Source organism: Dendrobates tinctorius, unplaced genomic scaffold (assembly GCF_039654945.1).
Source record: "Dendrobates tinctorius isolate UK_male_01 unplaced genomic scaffold, ASM3965494v1 ptg000258l, whole genome shotgun sequence".
NCBI classification, from domain to species: Eukaryota; Metazoa; Chordata; class Amphibia; order Anura; family Dendrobatidae; genus Dendrobates; species Dendrobates tinctorius.
Genome location: NW_027361925.1, coordinates 818,886 through 839,130, shown reverse-complemented (window position 1 = coordinate 839,130; position 20,245 = coordinate 818,886).

The window sequence follows — 20,245 nt, the reverse complement described above, 5'->3', positions numbered from 1 at the left end:
TCAATAAATGGTCCATATTGACGTTTACGATTCCTCCCTCCAATAGGTGGCGCTAGAGTTTATATCCTCTTCCACTGTAAAGAAGTAATTTGCATACAAACAAAATACTTTATTCTCCCGAAATGTCTGAGTGTTGCAATTTTTTTTTGGGGGGCAGACATTTTGAGAGAATTAACTACAACCCCAAGTCCAAATCAATTATAGCCATATTGTATTCACTACATAACAGATCAGATGATGAATGTTTGGTAAAAATTAAGTCAAGTGGAAATTGAAGCAGCACTACATCTCCAGAAAGTTGGGCTGGACCATGTCTGCCGTTGTGTAGCCTCTGCTCTTCTTACAACAGAATGAGAAACTAGGTCTAAGCTGAAAAAGTAAATTAATGTGTATCCAAAATGTAAATGCATATAAACACATGACCTTTACACAGAGAAAACCAAAAATTTTGATCAAAATTATGTTTACTAAATACCCTTATTATTATTACTACCTTCAGGCAATGTTTGCAATTTATTTTTTACTTTTTATTTTAGGATATTTGCTTTTGGTTTTCTCTTCTTACAACAGGCAGTAAATGTCTAGGAAGTGCACCCACTGTCTTATTGATGAAAAGTCTGGACTTAAGGTGGCAAGTTCATCACCCGGAATCTTCTTCTGCAAAAGCCATAATGACTTCTGTATTTGCTAAGTAAGACTGTTCAGTCTCCCACACTGTCTGATTGCTGATGAATCTGCTGAGAGCTGAAATCTGCCACAGGTTAAGGGCAAAGACACAACTAGCAAAAGCACTGTACAGTATAGCACAGCACAGTATAGCACTGCACAACATAGCACAGCACCACATTGCACAGCATCAGACAGCATAGCAAAACATACCACTGCACAACACAGCATAGCACAGCAGCGCACAGCATAGCACAGTACAGCACAGCATAGCACAGTACAGCACAGCAGCGCACACCATAGTACAGCACCGAACAGCACAGCACAGCATAGCCCAGCATAGCCCAGCATCACACAACATAGCACAGCATAGCACAGCCACAGCACCACACTGCACAGCACAGCATAGCACAGCACCACATTGCACAGAAAAGCATAGCACAGCACTGCACAAAACAACATAGCACAGCATCACCTAGCATAGCACAGTACCGCACAGCATAGCACAGTTATTGCACAAGCGCGCACAGCACCCCACCGCACAGCAAAGTACAATGTAAGGTAGAAGCAGGAACACAGGATGCAGGAGACAGAACAAGAGTTTACGGGTATTTTATGCAGAGATTAATTGACAGTCAGTACTCCACGCAGGGAGGATGGAAAAGCACAATAATACAAATACAGGAAAGATGAAGAGTGTAGATCTAATGCTAACAACGATCGATAAAGGAATGGATCAACACTTATCAGTCTGTAGCTCCCGGGTGGTCAGGGTTACACGATTCCATGGTGTCGACGCAGGTGACAGGAAAGGTCTCAGAAGCAATCCCGGATGACATGAAAGCAATGTCTCTTGAATGAAATAGCAATTCCTGGCTTTTCCTGATGCTGGGTTCCGGTCTTGGTACACACAGGGCTGGCATTATGGGCAGGCAGACCAGGCAGCTGCCTAGGGCCCCCACTCCTCCAGGGGCCTCCAGCCAGTGGCACATCACACCGCCGCTATGGGGCCCCTGTGAGGCAGGGGGTCCGCCTGCCCCCAGCGCCGACTCCCGCCGCCGCCGCATTGAAGGAGGCAATGATGGAGGAGAGAGCGTCAGCTGACGCTCCCTCTCCCATCATTCCCTGCTCTGCCTCTGACACAGGGGGGAGCGATGATGTCATCGCGCTTTCACTGTGTGCCAGACAGAGCAGGAGGAGACAGGAGCAGCCAGCAGCGCGGGCACGAGGAGAAGGTGAGGAGTGTTTTTTTTTTTTTTAAATCGGTGTGAGTACTGGACTGTGGGGCCACTCTGGGGGGACTATATACCATGCTCGGCTGTATCATGCCATGCTGGGGGGCTATATACCATGCTGGGCTGTATTACACCATTCTGGGGGCTATATACCATGCTGGGCTGTATTATACCATGCTCGGGGGGCTATATACCATGCTGAGCCGTATTATACCATGCTGGGCTGTATTACACCATTCTGAGGGGGCTATATACCATGCTGAGCTGTATTATACCTTGCTGGACTGTATTATACCATTCTGGGGGGCTATATACCACGCTGGACTGTATTATACCGTGCTGGGCTGTATTATACCATTCTGGGGGGCTATATACCATGCTGGGCTGTATTATACCATGTTGAGCTGTATTATACCATTCTGGGGGTGGGCTATATACCATGCTGGGCTGTATTATACCGTGCTGGGCTGTATTATACCATTTTGGGGGGCTATATACCATGCTGGGCTGTATTATACCATTCTGGGGGGGCTATATACCATGCTGGGCTGGATTATACCATGCTGGCCTATTTTACACCATTTTGGGGGGGCTATATACCATGCTGGGCTGTATTATACCATGCTGGGGGGGCTATATACCATACTGGGCTGTATTATTCCATTCTGGGGTGCTATATACCATGCTGGGCTGTATTATACCATGCTGGGCTGTATTATACCATTCTGGGGGGCTATATACCATACTGGGCTGTATTATACCATGCTGGGCTGTATTATACCATTCTGGGGGGGGGCTATATACCATGCTGGGCTGTATTATACCATACTGGGTTGTATTATACCATGCTGGGCTGTATTATACCATGGTGGGCTGTATTATACAGCCCACCATGGCATACAGCCCAGCATGGTATACAGCCTGTATACCATGGTGGGCTGTATTATACCATGGTGGGCAGTATTATACCATGGTGGGCTATATACCATGCTGTGCTGTAAACCATGGTGGGCTGGGCTGTATACCATGGTGGGCTGGGCTGTAAGCCATGGTGTACTGGGCTGTATACCATGTGGTGCTGGGCTATATACCATGTGGTACTGGGTTATATACTATGCGGCTGTGTTATATACCATGGGGGGTACATTTTACATTATATTCTATAGGGGGAGGCTGTGTTATATAATATGGGGGGCTACATTATATTCTATGGGGAGGTGGGCTGTATTATATTCTATTTGGGGCTACATTATATTCTACGGGGGGCTATATTATATTTATTATATTCAATGTGGGCTGCATTATACTATATGAGGAGGCTACATTGTATTCTATGGAGGGGCTACATTATACTATATAAGGGGCTGCATTATATCCTATGAGGGGGTTGCCATATATTCTATGGGGGGGCTGCATTATACTATATGGGGGGTGGGGCTGCATTATATTCTATGGGGGGTTACATTATAATCTGTGGAGTGGCTGCATTATACTCTGGGGTAGCTGCATTATTCTCTAAGGGGTGGCTGCATTATACTATAAGAGGGGGGCTGCATTATATTCTATGAGGGTTACATTATATTGTATGGTGGGGCTGCATTATACTCTGTGGGGTGGCTGCATTATGTTGTATTGGGTGGCTGCATTATACTATATCTGGGCTGCATTATACTGTATCGAGGACTATGGGGAATACATTATATGAAGAACTATGGGGTGCATCATGCTATGGGAAGTGAATTGTACTACATGGGTGGCTATGGCAGTGCATTATACTATATGGAGAACTATGAGGAGTGTATTATACTATATGGAGGACTGAGCAGTGTATTCTAATATATGGAGGGCTATGAGGAGTGTATTATACTATATGGAGGACTGAGGAGTGTATTATACTATATGGAGGACTATGGGGAGTGTATTATACTATATGGAGGACTGAGCAGTGTATTTTAATATATGGAGGGCTATAAGGAGTGTTTTATACTATATGGAGGACTGAGGAGTGTATTATACCATATGGAGGACTATGGGGCAGATTATATTATATGGAGGACTATGGGGTGTAAACTGTAGATGTGCTGCTGATAACATGATACTGTATGGTGATCTGTTAGGGTGTGTGCACACGTTGCAGATTAGTCTGCGGCTTTTTCTGCAGAGAATCCATATCTCTTGGCAGAAACCGCAGGGTAAAACACATGCATTTTTCCTGCGGATTCCTAGCATGTGTACAGCGGTTTTGATACAGGTTCTAGTGAGGTTTGGCAGTGCGGATGAGAGAGAGATTGACTGATTTGTATGTCCCGGAACGTACACTGCAACTGCGGTTCCGCAAAAAAAAAGTAGCATGCTACGGAAAATAAACCACAGCAAATCTGCACGGAATTTTCCGCATCATGTGCACGGCGGATTTGGTTTTCCATAGGATTACAGTGTACTGTAAACCGCATGGAAACTGCTGTGGATCCGCAGGACCAAATCCGCTGCAGATCCGCAGCAAAAACCGCAATGTGTGCACACACCCGTAGTGATCCATTAGTGATCGTTCTGTCCCCATCATTCTGTGTCGCCCCGCGGCTCACCCAGGGCAGTGGGGTACTCGGTACCGGGCCGGTGTCAGGGGGATGGTGTGTCACAGCAGCAGTGACCCGATCCGGTGTCCGGTGACCCTGGGCCCCAATATCAATGGTGGTGGTGTTTGTTTGTAATGTTAAGTTCGTGACGCCACCCGTGGTAATTGGCAAGTGAGATGTTAGCCAATGCTGCGTGCAGATCCTCTGAGGCTGATGGTGTGTTGCAGCTTAGATGGTGTAGCTCCCCACAGGTGAAGCTGTAACCCCATGGTGATGTAGCAGTGCCGACAGGTTAGGAAGCAGACACAACACAGTGGGGTGCAATTTCAGTACCTTTACTTGGTAACTGCAGTCCAGGGTCCCGATTACAGATGGTATTGAGCAGGCTAGCCTGGAAGCAACTCAGGAATTCTCTCTCACAGACGGGCTGTGCAGTCTCCTTAATAGCGCTGTGTGTGTGAAGTACTCCAGTCCTTAGTTACTCTGAAGTTCCTCCTATCAGATGTTCCTAGAACTCTCCTTGCATGGCAGACAGCTGTAGCCTCTCTCTCTGGGACTCATCTCACTCTCTGAATCCCCGGCTCTCTATCCGTTTCGCTGTTGTGTCTCAAGTCTTTGGTGGGAGCAGGGCATCTACAGCCTCCTACTCCTCGGGTATCTGTGGCAGGGCCGTTAGTACCCGAACCACCGTGGAGACCCGACTCCAGTTCTGTGCGCTCTCAAGCTGAGGGAGCTCGCCAGGTGCAGCTCAATCTCCGGCTTCGTATTCTCCCGTCTGCACACTTCACCCTCCGCAGACTAACTAACCCTGCTTCCTCCTGGCCCTCAGGGATCACTCCTCCCCTCAAACCTGGGTCAGAGCTCCCCCTGCTGGTCAGGAGTGAAACTGTGTTGTATGCATGGATTGACTGTGAGAGAGTCCCATCATTGCCTCCAAGCCTGGCATTACCATCCCCTGGAGGAAGGCAAAGCCAGTGTGGCGACCGTACTCCTGGGGGCGCCACATTCCCCCCTAGTGAAAGTCAGCACTCCTGGACTGAACAAAAGAAAACATAGATAACATATAAACAGCTGAACAATAATATTTGTACAAGATTTGAAAAGGAAAAATGTACAAAAGCCAAGTGTTCCCAAAAATGGTCCTATGATGGTAAGTCCAGCATCAATGTCCATGGTCCATTCCTGGGCAAATGGTAAATAGTTATAAATAAAGTTTTTGACCACACACAAGTCCAGTGGTTCAGTGTCCATAAAAATCAAAGGGAACTCTTACAGACTACCTGTAGGTACAAAAGCTTGAAAAAGAGTTACATTGTTACATTTCAACAGTTTCAACATTTACATTTACTTTATATGCGGTATCTAACTGGTGGTATTCCCTGTGTGGTACGAGTAGATCTACGTAACACTGGTGCTGTAGTGTGTGAGGTGCTGGGTACACTACTAGGGATTCTACATGGCACAGGGATATGTGATTGTCTAGTGACTCTTGGACTCCCCAGGGGTACAACAGGTTCACCACTGGCAGGGCGAGGGTTCTCTGGCTCCACTGCTGGTGTGGCTTCTGCTACCCGATTCTTCTGATTCTCTCGAGTCACGTCCTCCTGTGCTTCCACTTGGGGAAATAACAACACTGGTACCACAATTGCATCATTAATTCTAGTCCAATTCGCAGGGAACTCCCCAAGCACTGTGATGACCTTCTCTTCTGCCTCTACAGGTTGGATGTCCTCTGACTCTTCTGCTCTTGCTTTCAACTGGTCAGGGCATAACTTCAAATGGTCCCTGGATACCACTGCCGAGGTATTTCCTCCATCTTTACTCACAAGGCAAACTTTAGCGTTATCAAAGTTTGAGGGCAGAATGGTATAAGGTTCGGCCTCCCACTGATCATCCAGCTTGTGCAACCTCCTCTGCCTTTTGAGGACTACTTCTCCCGGCGAAAAGGGGACAGCAGGTGCATTCTGATTGTAAAACTTCTCCTGCCTTTGTCTTGCCTGGGCCATACTCTTCTCCACACACTCCTGTACTCTTTTGTACTGCTGCTGCCTCTCACTGTCCCAGTCAGCATCTGGTGACGTTACTTCAGGCGTCAGGACTCCCATGTCCAAGTCAATAGGCAGCTTACCAGGCCTTGCTCTCATCAGGTATGCTGGAGTACAGTTGGTAGAGTTCACTGGAATATGATTGTAGAGGTCTACCAGATCTGGCAACTTCTCAGGCCACAGATTCCTCTCCTCCAAGGGCAGCATTTTCAGCAGGTCAATCACTACCTGGTTCATCTTCTCGCACATGCCATTGGTCTGTGGGTGATAAGGTGTTGTCCGGATCTTCTTACAACCATACAAGTTGCAGAACTCATGGAACACTTCCACCTTCGAAAGCTGGACCTTGATCTGTGAGTACTCTTTCAGGATACCCATGCGGCCTACAGATGTGTTGTTGGAAGGCTCTGGCTGCTGTTCTGGCAGTGAGATATTTGACGGGTACAACCACCAGGAATGTTGAGTAGTGATCCACAATGGTTAGAGCATAGCTCTAGCCCGACCGGCTTGGAACCAGCTTCACATGGTCCAGGGCTACCAACTCGAGGGGTTGTTTGGTGATGATTGGTTGCAGGGGAGCTCTCTGGCTGTCTTGATCCCTTCTGCGCAGGTTACATCGTCCACACTCCCGGCACCACCTCTCAATGGCTTTCCTCATACCAGCCGAGTAAAACCTCTCTCGGAGCAATGCTTCCAACTTCTTCCATCCGAAGTGTCCAGCTCCTTGGTGGTATGCTTCCAGGACCATTGATGTCTCTCTCCTCGGGACTATTACCTGCCAGACCAGCTCATGTGTGCAGGCATTAATACTCCTCCGACACAGCTTCCCTTCATAGATAAACAGCCGGCCTCTCTCCTTCCACAGCTGCTGGGTTTCTTCAGGAGCATCCGACTCCGGACGTGAGTCAGTTCGTATCAACAGCTCCTTCACCAGGCGGACTGCTGGGTCACTATCTTGCGTTTCTGCCCAGTCATGGTGGGGCAAAGGATTCAGGGTGACCTCCTTCAAGCCAGACAGCCTGTCTCTCACTCCTTGAGCACGTTGGGCCACCAGTGGCCTGTGGAAGGGAGTTAGCTCTATCTCTTCAAGAGCCTCAGGATCTTCTTCTGCATCTGGTAGGTTCGGCATCCTGGACAGCGCATCAGCATTGGCATTCTTGTGCCCCGCTCGGTACTTGATAGTGAACTCATAATTGGACAACCGAGCCATCAATCGCTGCTCCAGGGCACCTAGCTTTGCAGTGTCCAAGTGCAACGGATTGTTGTCCGTGAAGATTGTAAACTTGGCGGAGGCTAGGCAATGCTTGAATCTTTCGGTGACAGCCCAGACTATGGCAAGGAACTCCAACTTGAAAGAACTGAAGTTATCAGGGTTCCTTTCGATGGGACGCAATTTCCTGCTGGCGTAGGAGATCACTTCTTCTCTTCCATTCTGTACCTGAGACAGTACAGCTCCTAGTCCCACATTGCTGGCATCTGTGTACAGCACAAAGGGTTTCTCATAGTCTGGGTAGGCCAAAACTTTGTCACCAGTGAGGGCCATCTTCAATCTGGTGAAGGACTTCTCCAATTCTTCAGTCCATTGAAACGTGGAATTCTTCTGCTTGCCTTTCTTGGACTGCCCCACCAGAAGGTTCTGCATTGGGGTAGCCATCTCAGTAAAGCCTTTGATGAAATTCCGGTAGTAGCCTACCAGTCCAAGGAATTGGCGTACCTCGTGGAGGTTGCTGGGCTTCGGCCAGTCCCGGATGACTGCGATCTTGTCAGGATCTGGTGCCACATCTTCTGCACTGACCACATGACCGAGGTATTGTACCTTGGGCTTCAGGAGGTGACACTTAGAGGGCTTCACTTTCAGGCCAAAATTGGACAAAGTTTCAAACACTTCAGCCAGGTGTTCCAGATGCTCTTCATAGGTCTTGGAGAAAACAATGACATCACCTAAGTACAACAGGACTGTTTCAAAGTTCATGTGTCCCAGGCAGCACTCCATCAGCCGTTGAAATTTTCCTGGAGCAGTACAGAGCCCAAATGGCATGTAATTGAACTCACAGAGACCCATTTGAGTGGTAAATGCGGTTTTCTCTTTATCTGCCTCTGCCACAGGAACCTGCCAATACCCACTGGTGAGATCCAAGGTGGAAAAGTAATTAGCAGTTTTAAGTGCAGCTAATGATTCCTCAATTCTAGGTAATGGGTAGGCATCTTTATGTTTAATGCTATTAATTTTTCTGTAATGTACACACATTCTCATGGTACCATCCTTTTTCTTTACAAACACAATGGGAGCTGCCCAGGGGCTACAACTGTCTCTGATAACCCCAGCCTCCTTCATCTCCCTCAACATACTCTTAGCACACTGGTACTGTGTTGGGGGTATTGGTCTGTACCTCTCCTTTATGGGTGGATGGTCTCCTGTGGGGATATGATGTTGGACCTCTTTTGCCTGCCCAAAATCTAGTGGGTGTTTGCTGAATACCCGCTCGTACTCTTGTGTCACTCTGTAGACCCCAATTCTCTGGTATGAAGGTGTAGAGTCAGTTCCCACCTGCAGTTGCTGACACCACTCCTCCGGCTGTTTCACAGAACCCTTGTCCTCCCCCTTATCGGATGAGACCAAAGGCTCTGCTGCCTGCAAAGAGTTATTATTAACGGTGAGCAGCTTAGCAACTGTGGCGTACCGAGATATCGTGGCTTCCTCTTCCCCGCAATTCAGAAGACGTACAGGTACTCTCCCTTTTTTGACATCAACCACCCCTCTGGCTGTCAGGACAGTGGGCCTACTCTCGGAGTATACTGGTTCTACCAATGCCTGGTAATCTCTCCCTCTAAGACCTATGGCTGCCCGACACCATACCAACATTTCACATCTGGGGGGTATTGCAATGGGGAAGGCATCACTCACTCTGACGCTGCCAATCTCACCACCAGCGAGTTCCACTTGTTGCCTTTGCATCAGGACTCGGATCTCCTTCTGCAGGACTCTTTGCTCTCCGGAACCAGCAGTCTCAGCCACCTGTTGCAACAAGACAATAACCTCGGACAGACAGTTTTCAATTACATTTGTACCAAGAGTCATCATGGGATTACATTCACGTCGATCAATATCAACAATTATCAGTCCTTGTGATTTTAGCTCCACCCGCCCCACTTTAACAGTAATTTCCTTGCATCCAATCTGTGGCAAGGTATGACCATTACTAGCAACTACTGTTAGTTCATCAGTTGGGCTACGGGTGAGTTCAGAATTAGCCCAGTACCTCTTGTACAAAATATACGGCATAGTGGTCACCTGGGAGCCAGTGTCCAGCAAAGCGTTCATTGGGATACCGTCAATCACCACAGGAAGGATTGGTCTCCCTCCCACATACTTGGCTCTCTAGTTCCTTGGGACTGGGGATCCTACTCCTGGGGGTTGGCCCTCTGCCCCAGGGGTTGCTAATTTAAAGGACAGTACCTGGCAAGATGACCTGCCTTCTGACAGCAACGACAGATGGGACGTCCGTCCTGGTCATAGCGATCGTTGGTCCTTCCTCGAAGTGGCGGGGCTCTCCTCCTCCGGAGCCACGGGACATCCTCTGGACAGGAGGCAAGCTGGATCTTGTCTTTGGAGGACATCTGTAGGGACTGCACGGTTTTGGTGAGTGCAGCCATTCCCTTGGTTAACTCCTGGACCTGTAGACGCAGCTCCTCGGTGGGGTCCTTGTCCAAAGTCTGTGCATCGGCCTACACAGGGATGGAAGGAAAAGATGTTGCTTCCTGATGATAGGTGATCGCTGGGCGCCTAGGGGGTGCTGGACGGCTGTCAGTGGACTCCTGCAGTACCCTGATAGCCCTGTCCTTAAATTCAGCAAAGTCCAGATCAGGGTCTTGCAGGGTTATGATGTGCAACTGTCCTCTGTGGGTACAGGACAGGAGTCCTGCAATGAACTGCTCCTTCAACAGTTTATCTTCTTCCTTTACGCTGTCAGGATCCACTTGTCTAACTGCTGGCAGCGCCTCCTGCAGGTTTAGAGCGTAGTCTCTGATACTGTCCTGTGCTTTCTGCTTGCAGCCAAAGAACCTCATTTTAATCTCAGCAGCAGTGCGGGTGTCAAAAGTGCTCTTCAGCTTGGCCAGGACCTTTGCAACAGTCTCTTTATCCGTGTCCTGCCAGGCTTTCACTTCTCTCAGCGCGGCACCTGTTAACTGTCCAATCAGGATATTTACTTTCTGGCTTTCAGACAGGGGGTAAACTTTAAACAGGCTGCACAGTCTCTCTTTGAACTCACTCAAGGTGTGCGACTCACCCGAGTACTGCGGTAGCCAGGCCACTCCCGGTATGTAGGGCATAGACAGCGGCATAATGGGCACCACTGCGGCGGGTGCATCTCCTGGCGGGACCGAGGGGTTGGCGGCGGCGTCCGCCGCTGCGTTGGCTTGTGGCGCGGACATCTCCCCCCCCAGTGAACGTTAGCCAGGGCCGGGGGTTGTAGGAGCTCACCGGCGGCCGCTTCGCAGGGCCCGATGCTCCGGGCTGTAGGCCTCAGCTCCTCCTCCTCTCGTGCGCTCTTCCCGTGCGGCGCTTCGCGCTCTGTGGCAGGCTCCGCCCACGAAGGCCTGCCTCTTTTCTTCCCGCGCACGCCAAGCAGCATGGCAATGGCGGCAACTGGCGCCATATTTCACACAGTCTTTTAACACAGTCTATGGCACACAGGACCCAGGGATACCGGGCTCCGTAATCCTGTTCGTGACGCCAAAAATTGGGTCGCCCCGCGGCTCACCCAGGGCAGTGTGGTACTCGGTACCAGGCCGGTGTCAGGGGGATGGCGTGTCACAGCAGCGGTGACCTGGTCCGTGGCCCTGGGCCCCAATATCAATGGCGGTGGTGTTTGTTTGTAATGTAAAGTTCGTGACGCCACCCGTGGTATTTGGCAAGTGAGATGTTAGCCAATGCTTCATGCAGATCCTCTGGGGCTGATGGTGTGTTGCAGTTTAGATGGTGTAGCTCCCCACAGGTGAAGCTGTAACCCCAAGGAATGTATAAGTGATGGGCACGGTGATGTAGCAGTGCTGACAGGTTATGAAGCAGACACAGCGCAGCGGGGTGCAATTTCAGTACCTTTACTTGGTAACTGCAGTCCAGGGTCCTGATTACAGATGGTATTGAGCAGGCTAGCCTGGAAGCAACTCAGGAATTCTCTCTCACAGACGGGCTGTGCAGTCTCCTTAATAGCGCTGTGTGTGAAGTACTCCAGTCCTTAGTTACGCTGAAGTTCCTCCTATCAGATGTTCCTAGAACTCTTCTTGCATGGCAGACAGCTGTAGCCTCTCTCTCTGGGACTCCTCTCACTCTCTGAATCCCCGGCTCTCTATCCGTTTCGCTGTTGTGCCTCAAGTCTTTGGTGGGAGCAGGGCATCTACAGCCTCCTACTCCTCGGGTATCTGTGGCAGGGCCGTTAGTACCCATACCACTCCAGTTCTGTGCGCTCTCAAGCTGAGGGAGCTCGCCTGGTGCAGCTCAACCTCCAGCTTCGTATTCTCCCATCTGCACACTTCACCCTCCGCAGACTAACTAACCCTACTTCCTCCTGGCCCTCAGGGATCACTCCTCCCCTCAAACCTGGGTCAGAGCTCCCCCTGCTGGTCAGGAGTGAAACTATGTTGTATGCATGGATTGACTGTGAGAGTCCCATCATTGCCTCCAAGCCTGGCATTACCCTCCCCTGGAGGAAGGCAAAGCCAGTGTGGCGACCGTATTCCTGGGGGCGCCACAATTCTTTCTCAGACAGTGGAAAGAGGCCGGGAAACAAGTATTGAATGACTTCTTCAATTTTGTTGATCATTTAGCGGCCTTAACTCAGCGCATGTAAATACAACTGAAATGCTTCTGTGTGATGTGCAATATGTTAGCATTTGGGGCCCCATTTTAAACTTTGCCTAGGGCCCCACTTTGCCTAAAACTGGCCCTGGGTACACAGGACTGCACGGAGTGTAGAAGATGGAAAAACACGTGGGCAACAAAGTTCCAGAGAGGAAGCCGAAGAGGGGACCTCGTAGTCAGTGTGTTGTGCATGGTCCGTTTGATAACGACTGTCAGTCATTGCGAAGGGTGCTGTCCAATCAGAGCTCTCAGGTGTGGAAGTCTGTCTGGAGCTCGGCTCTGTCTGGACGCAGGCTGTGCGCATAGAAGCAGGTAAGCTGCGGCGGCGGCCTGCTGATTGACGTGGAACAGGGGAGATGGAGTCAACCTTCTCCTTGCATGCTCTCTGTCTTCCCACCAGAAGTCCCCTTTTCACGTGCTCAGTCACTTTATCCCCAACCCACCCCCTGCAGTCAGGTACAAAGGTCTGCCCCCATCAGAAAGTACTCCCCCCCCCGCAACAATGGTGACAGCCCCGATGGTTCCAGCCCAGACACAAAAGAAGCTGCCTCAGCCCGGTCCATCTCCCAACTGCACAGCATAGCACAGCGCTACACAGCACAACACAGCAGCGCACTGCACTGCATAACACAGCAGCAGACAGCACAGCATAGCAGATTACCACACTGTACCGCAGAGCACAGCACAGCACCATACAGCACAGCAAAGCTTGGAGAACAGACTGATAAGAGAAATTGCCCATAAATTTACTAGCCAGAATCTTAGACTAAACATATAAAGGAAAGAATGAAAATGGCCAACAGCTCAGTGATTTAATTCATTCAAGCTGAATAATGACCATTACCTGCTATGGAAGTTTATAGGGGAGAATACAGCCCAGAGATGTCTACCGTTTACATCAGAGTGATCCTGGTGTCTGGCATGAATAGCTTGTTAGTAAATACATTTTAGGTTTATTCATTAATTAACATTATTTGTAGATGAAAAGTCCACGTGGGGATCAGATAGATTCTGTAAAGCAGAGCAAGTCCAGGAATCACAGACGTCTACCAGTCTTAAAAATACACAAGTAATCTGGGATTAGCGGATGAAAGGCTTGCTTTGTTCCCGCCACAATCATTTAATTTCAGGGGATTTTGTGACAATGCAGACAGCATGTCTGTGCCTTTAGTTTAGAGCAATACTGCGTATGATAAAACCGTCAGCCTGAAATGTTATTAACTGTTCCTGAACTAGCAGAACTGTGACCAAATTCAATAAGATTGGTCCTAGAAGAAGACGACTTCTCACTAAATAGCTGCAGGTGCCATTGAAGTCTATCTGTGGTCAGAAATAGCGTTTAATGGATTATCCAATTATTTCACATGTATAATATTTTATCAGTGTTACCTGTAACAGATAAAGCCAACTTTCACCTGGTAAAATCTGCAATGAACCAAGAATTATCTTTAGAAAATACTACAGCTGACATGCAAAATGATTGGAGGGCATCTGTGACAGTGTTGGACAGAATCATGGTGTTAATGTCAGACACCTTCAAAGGTTGCAGGATTTTTGTGCATAACAACATCAGCATTTTCACACCAGTTTTGTGCAGCTCCACCAAATAGGGTGGAACTGGGGAGGGGGCTCGGCGGGACGGATCGTGTCAACACCGACACCAACACATTCATTATAAATAAACAGGCCTACTGTTTCTTCCCTATCCTACAATCAAAAACAGTTATTCAAAACTTTTAACCCCCTCTTCTGCCCACCACTGCCCCCTCCAACCTCCCTCATCTCTGCTGAGGACTTTGCCACACACTTCAAAAATAAGATCGACCAAACAAGGCAAGTCTTCATTGTTCAACCACCACAACCCATTTGAATACCAGACCAATGCCCAAACCCCATAACCTCCCTCTCTAACATCACTGAAGGGGAGCTTAATTGTCTCCTCTCCAAATCGCACCTCACAACCTGTGCACTTGACCCCATCCCACCTCGTCCCCAACCTCACCACCACTCTTATCCCATCCCTAACCCACCTCTTCAACCTATCACTAACTTCTGGAACCTTCTTTTCTGCTTTCAAACATGCCACAATCACGCCTATCCTTAACCACTTTGCGACCTGTGATGCCATGTAGGCGTCATGAAAGTCGATGCCAATCCGACCTGTGACACCTAAGTGGTGTCATGGCGAGATCGCGTTCCTGCGGGTCGGGTGACCAGGGTCACTGAAAGGCTTTGCCCCCCGTGGCTACGATCGCTCTGATTGGCTGTTGAAAGTGAAACAGCCAATCAGAGCAATTGTAATATTTCACCAATGAAACTTACAATCCAGCTATGGCCGATGCTGCAATATCATTGACCATGGCTGGAGACCGCAATCTGCCCCCGCTACCGACTGATGAAGACGATCTGCCACCACCGTCAGTATTTGTTCCCCTCCCCTCTTCTGCCATCCACTCGCCCCGCCATCCGTTTCCACACCCTCCCCCCGGTACCTCCCAAATCCCGGTGTCCCTCCGCCTTCGGGCCTTACCCCACGGGCGCTACGATCTTCTAAAATGCCGAGACCCGGCACCCGGCAGATTCATTCATTCATTCCTTCATTCCAGGTACATTCTAATCATTGTGATGAACCCTATCACAGTGATCAAAATAAAAAAAATTGTAAATAAACCCCCTTTATCACCCCCATAGGTAGGGAAAAATAATGAAATAAAGAAAATATATTTATTTTCATTTTTCCATTAGGATTAGGGTTAGGGTTAGCATTAGGGTTAGGGTTGGAATTAGAGTTGGGGTTGGAATTAGGGTTGGGGTTGGAATTAGGGTTGGGGTTGGAATTAGAGTTAGGGTTGGAATTAGGGTTATGGTTGGAATTAGGGTTGGGTTTGTAATTAGGGTTAGGGTTGGAATTAGGATTAGGGTTGGAATTAGGATTAGGGTTGGAATTAGGGTTAAGATTAGGGTTAGGGGTGTGTTGGGGTTAGGGTTGGGAATAGGGTTAGGCTTGTGGTTAGGGTTATGGTTAGGGTTGAGATTAGGGTTAGGTGTGTTGTGGTTAGGGTTGGAGTTAGAATTGAGGGGTTTCCACTGTTTAGGCACATCAGGGGCTCTCCAAACACGACATGGCGCCACCATTGATTCCAGCCAATTTTGCGTTCAAAAAGACAAATGGTGCTCCCTTCCTTCCGAGCCCCGACGTGTGCCCAAACAGTCGTTTACCCTAACATATGGGGCATCATCGTACTCAGGAAAAATTTCACAACAACTTTGGAGGTCTAATTTCTCCTGTTACACTTGGGAAAATAAAAAATTGGGGGCTAAAAAATTATTTTTGTGGAAAAAAAATGATTTTTTATTTTCATGGCTCTGCGTTATAATCCTCTGTGACGCACTTGGGGGTTTAAAGTGCTCACCACACATCTCGATTAGTTCCTTGGGGGGTCTAGTTTCCAAAATGGGGTCACTTGTGGGTGGTTTCTACTGTTTAGGCACATCAGGGGCTCTGCAAACGTAACATGACGCCCGCAGACCATTCCATCAAAGACTGCATTTCAAAACATCACTACTTCCCTTCCTAACCCAGACTCAGGGGCGGGCTGGACCGGGTGGCAGAGAGGCATTTGCCCCCGGGCTGGTTAATTAGCAACAGACAGGGCTGCCCGCCCCGCAGCGTGTACTATGAAAGAGACCACCTGGCGCCTGACCGCGGCCCGTGGTATGGTAGTGGAGAGCGGCCAACGGCCAGCCACCACACACACCTGACAGCAGAGTGGCTGTGACACCCTGCAGGCTGAGACCGCGTTGCTATGGCACCTGGCAGTGTGCTGCAATTGGATCAGCTGGTCGGGGTTCAGACAGGTTTCAGAGAGGCATGTCATGCACAGCGTGCTACATAAGCATACCCTGTCTGAACCCCCCGAAGCTGAAGTCTGGCTGAGGCTGTGAAAAGAGACAGCGTAAGAGGCTGGCGATCACCATTAGAGTGTGCCACAGGCCCCCCCACAGCCACTTGTGTGAGAGAGAACTTGAAGACTGGCCAGTCTGAGTCCCACTCCCTGTGGCATGCCCAGTGCCTGTGCCCTGCTGCAGTGTCCACCAGTTTGGGGGATATATGAGACTGTACATGATGGAGTGGGGGGAGTGGGGCTGCACATGATGAAATGGGGCTGCACATGATGGAGTGGGGCTGCACATGATGAAGTGGGGGAAGTAGGGCTGCACATGAAGTGGGTGCATGGGGGACTGCACAAGATGAAGGGGGAGTGGGGCTGCACATGAAGTGGGGGGGTAAGGGGGACTGCACATGATGAAGTGGGGGGGTAAGGGGGATTGCACAAGATGAAGTGGGGGGAGTGGGGCTGCACATGAACTGTGGGGTAAGGGGGACTGGAAATGATGAATTGGGGGTAAGGGGGACCGCACATGAAGTGGGGGTAAGGTGAACTGCACATGATGATGTGGGAGTAGGGCTGCACATGAAGTGAGGTGTAAGGGGTACTGCACATGATGAAGTGGGGGGAGTAAAGGGGATTGCACCTGATGAACTGTGGGGTAAGGTGGACTAAATGAAAAGTAAGCCAGCTCACCAGCCACCTGCGCAGATCCTCGGAACCCCGTGCAGACAAACGTGGAAACTAACAAGGCAAAAGAAGAATTGGTTCCAGCTGCGTATAAAATCCTTTTCTTCTTTATTCAAAAAACGTATTAAAATGCACAAATAGCTTATGCGCTCTCCACAGGTGCCATAACAGACAGAGGCTACGCGTTTCGACCTTGTCGGTCTTGAACCAAGCCATACTAGCACATATACAGCTTATCTCTATATAGAAAATTGTAACCAATCACAACACAATAGTATATCACATGACAGATAAGCAGGTCCTATACAAAATTTAAAAGCATTAACCATGATATTTAAGGTACAAAACAAACAGAAAAATGAATGAATAAAAAAATAGAAAAATTAAAAAATTAAAAAATTAAAAAATGATGAATGAATGAGAAAAAAACAAAACAAAAGCATGGTAAATTAACAATAATGTAGCATTAAATCATTTCTTTTGTTGAGACCACCAGGGATTCTAGTGTTTAAGCGGTAGATCCAATAAGCTTCTCTGGTAAGGAGACGCCGTCTGGCATCCCCTCCCCGAAAAGGTATGGTGACACGTTCTATTCCCTGTACCCGAAAATGCGCTGTATTGCGAGCATGCTGGGATATGAAATGGTAAGAAGCTGCTGATACATTACGATCTGTAATGTTGGTATTATTAATATCACTAAGATGTTCTCTAATTCGTGTTTTTAGTGTCCTAGAAGTACAACCTATATATGATAAATTACAAGCTTTGCAGTCTATTTTGTATACAACATTGGTCGAATTGCAATTAATATAATTTTTTATTTTAACATTGACCGTGTTGTCCGTATTTGAGAAATTTTTTGAAATAAATGCGTATTTGCACGTCTTACAATTATTAGACCCGCATTTAAAAAATCCAAGCAGTTCAACCAATTTTTGGGGGATTTTTTATCCAGAAAAAATAAACTTGGAGATAATTTGTTCCCCAATGTAGGAGCCCTTCTTGATACCACATTAATACCAGGGGTTAAAATACTGACTAATTTGTCGTCTTCAAATAGAATTGGAAGATATTTATCTACAATTTTTCTGATCTTTGTGAACTGAGGACTACATTGAAAACAGATCTCTGGTTTGTTTCTAAAAGTTTCATCTTGTTTTTTAGTTGATGATTTGATTAGATCAGTGGGATTTTTTGTTGCACAATCCTTTGTGCTCTGTTTAGTGCCCAGCAAGGATATTTGCGATTTTTTAATTTTCCTGTAACAAAATCAATTTCCTTCTTTAGATCCCCATCCACATTACAATTACGTTTTACTCTGGTGAGTTCTCCCACCGGAATAGATTTCATTGTGTGTCTGCTGTGACTACTGGTGGCATGCAATAAAGTATTACCACTCAGTGGTTTATGAAAGGTTTTTGTAAATATATTTTGATTTGTGCCAGTTAATTCCAGATCAAGAAATGACATTTTCTCAGAATCATATTTGTGCGTGAATTTAATATTGTAATTGTTGGAATTTAAATAGTTAATGAAACCTAGTATGGCAGATATATCTCCATCCCACACTATAAGCGTATCATCAATATATCTGCCATACCAGTTCATCTGATCGCAGAAAGGATTATTAGAAGAAAAATTATATTCTGATTCCCAAAAGGACATCACTAGGTTGGCAAGGGAAGGTGAATATTTGGCCCCCATTGCCACACCCGTTCTCTGCAAAAAAATTCACCATTGAATGCAAAAAAATTGTGTGTCAACAAAAAACGCACCACATTTAAAATATAGTTTTTCAGATCACCAGAATAGTTACTAAATTTGTGAAAGTGAAAATGCGGTGCTTGTATCGCCAAATCATGGGGAATGCATGTGTACAAAGATATTACATCACAGCGCAGCCAGGTGTAGGATGATGACCAAGTTTTTTCAGAAAAAATTTCTAGGATTTGTTTGGAATCTCTAATATACCCTGGAGTTCTTTGAACTAAAGGTTGAAGCAATGAATCAACCCACTGACACAGGTGTTCGTTTGTAGACCAATTCCTGATACAATGGGTCGCATGGGCGGGATACCATCAGTTTTATGAATCTTTGGAACCCCATGTATTATTGGAAGGACCGGATTTTTTACCTCCAAAAATTCAGCCTGCATTTTTGTTAATTCACCCGAGCTGACACCCTCTTGAATAACTAAATTGCATTCATTTTTAAAAATATTTAGAGGATTAGCCTTGAGTTTTTCATACACCAATTGATCTGAAAGTAATTCCATCAATTTTGCATAGTAATCCACAGAATTTAGCACTACTACCACTCCACCTTTATCCGACATTTTTATGACCAGATCCGACATTTGTTTTAATTCATTTAGCACTTGGCATTGTTTTCTGGAAAATGCCTATGGTTTTTATTGCCAATGTGAACCTGGTCATACAAAATGTGTAGCTCTTTTTCTACAATTTCTTGGAAACGATTCATGCAATCTGGTCTAGACTGAGTCGGACATGGACTTTAAGGAACAAGTTGCAACAATTATCCTGCAGGATTTGGACTCTTGTTCTCCTTCATTTTCCTCAGACAATGAAACCATCAATCAAGCACACACTTTTACTACAAAAAACCCTTACTTCTATCCGACTCAGTCTAGACCAGATTGCATGTGTCTGCATGTTACAAAAACCTTTCATAAACCACTGAGTGGTAATACTTTATTGCATGCCACCAGTAGTCACAGCAGACACACAATGAAATCTATTCCGGTGGGAGAACTCACCAGAGTAAAGCGTAATTGTAATGTGGATGGGGATCTAAAGAAGGAAATTGATTTTGTTACAGGAAAATTAAAAAATCGCAAATATCCTTGCTGGGCACTAAACAGAGCACAAAGGATTGTGCAACAAAAAATCCCACTGATCTAATCAAATCATCAACCAAAAAACAAGATGAAACTTTTAAAAACAAACCATAGATCTGTTTTCAATGTAGTCCTCAGTTCACAAAGATCAGAAAAATTGTAGATAAATATCTTCCAATTCTATTTGAAGATGACAAATTAGCCAGTATTTTAACCCCTGGTATTAATGTGGTATCAAGAAGGGCTCCTACATTGGGGAACAAATTATCTCCAAGTTTATATTTTCTGGATAAAAAATCCCCCAAAAATTGGTTGAACTGCTTGGATTTTTTAAATGCGGGTCTAATAATTGTAAGACGTGCAAATACGCATTTATTTCAAAAAAATTCTCAAATACGGACAACACGGTCAATGTTAAAACAA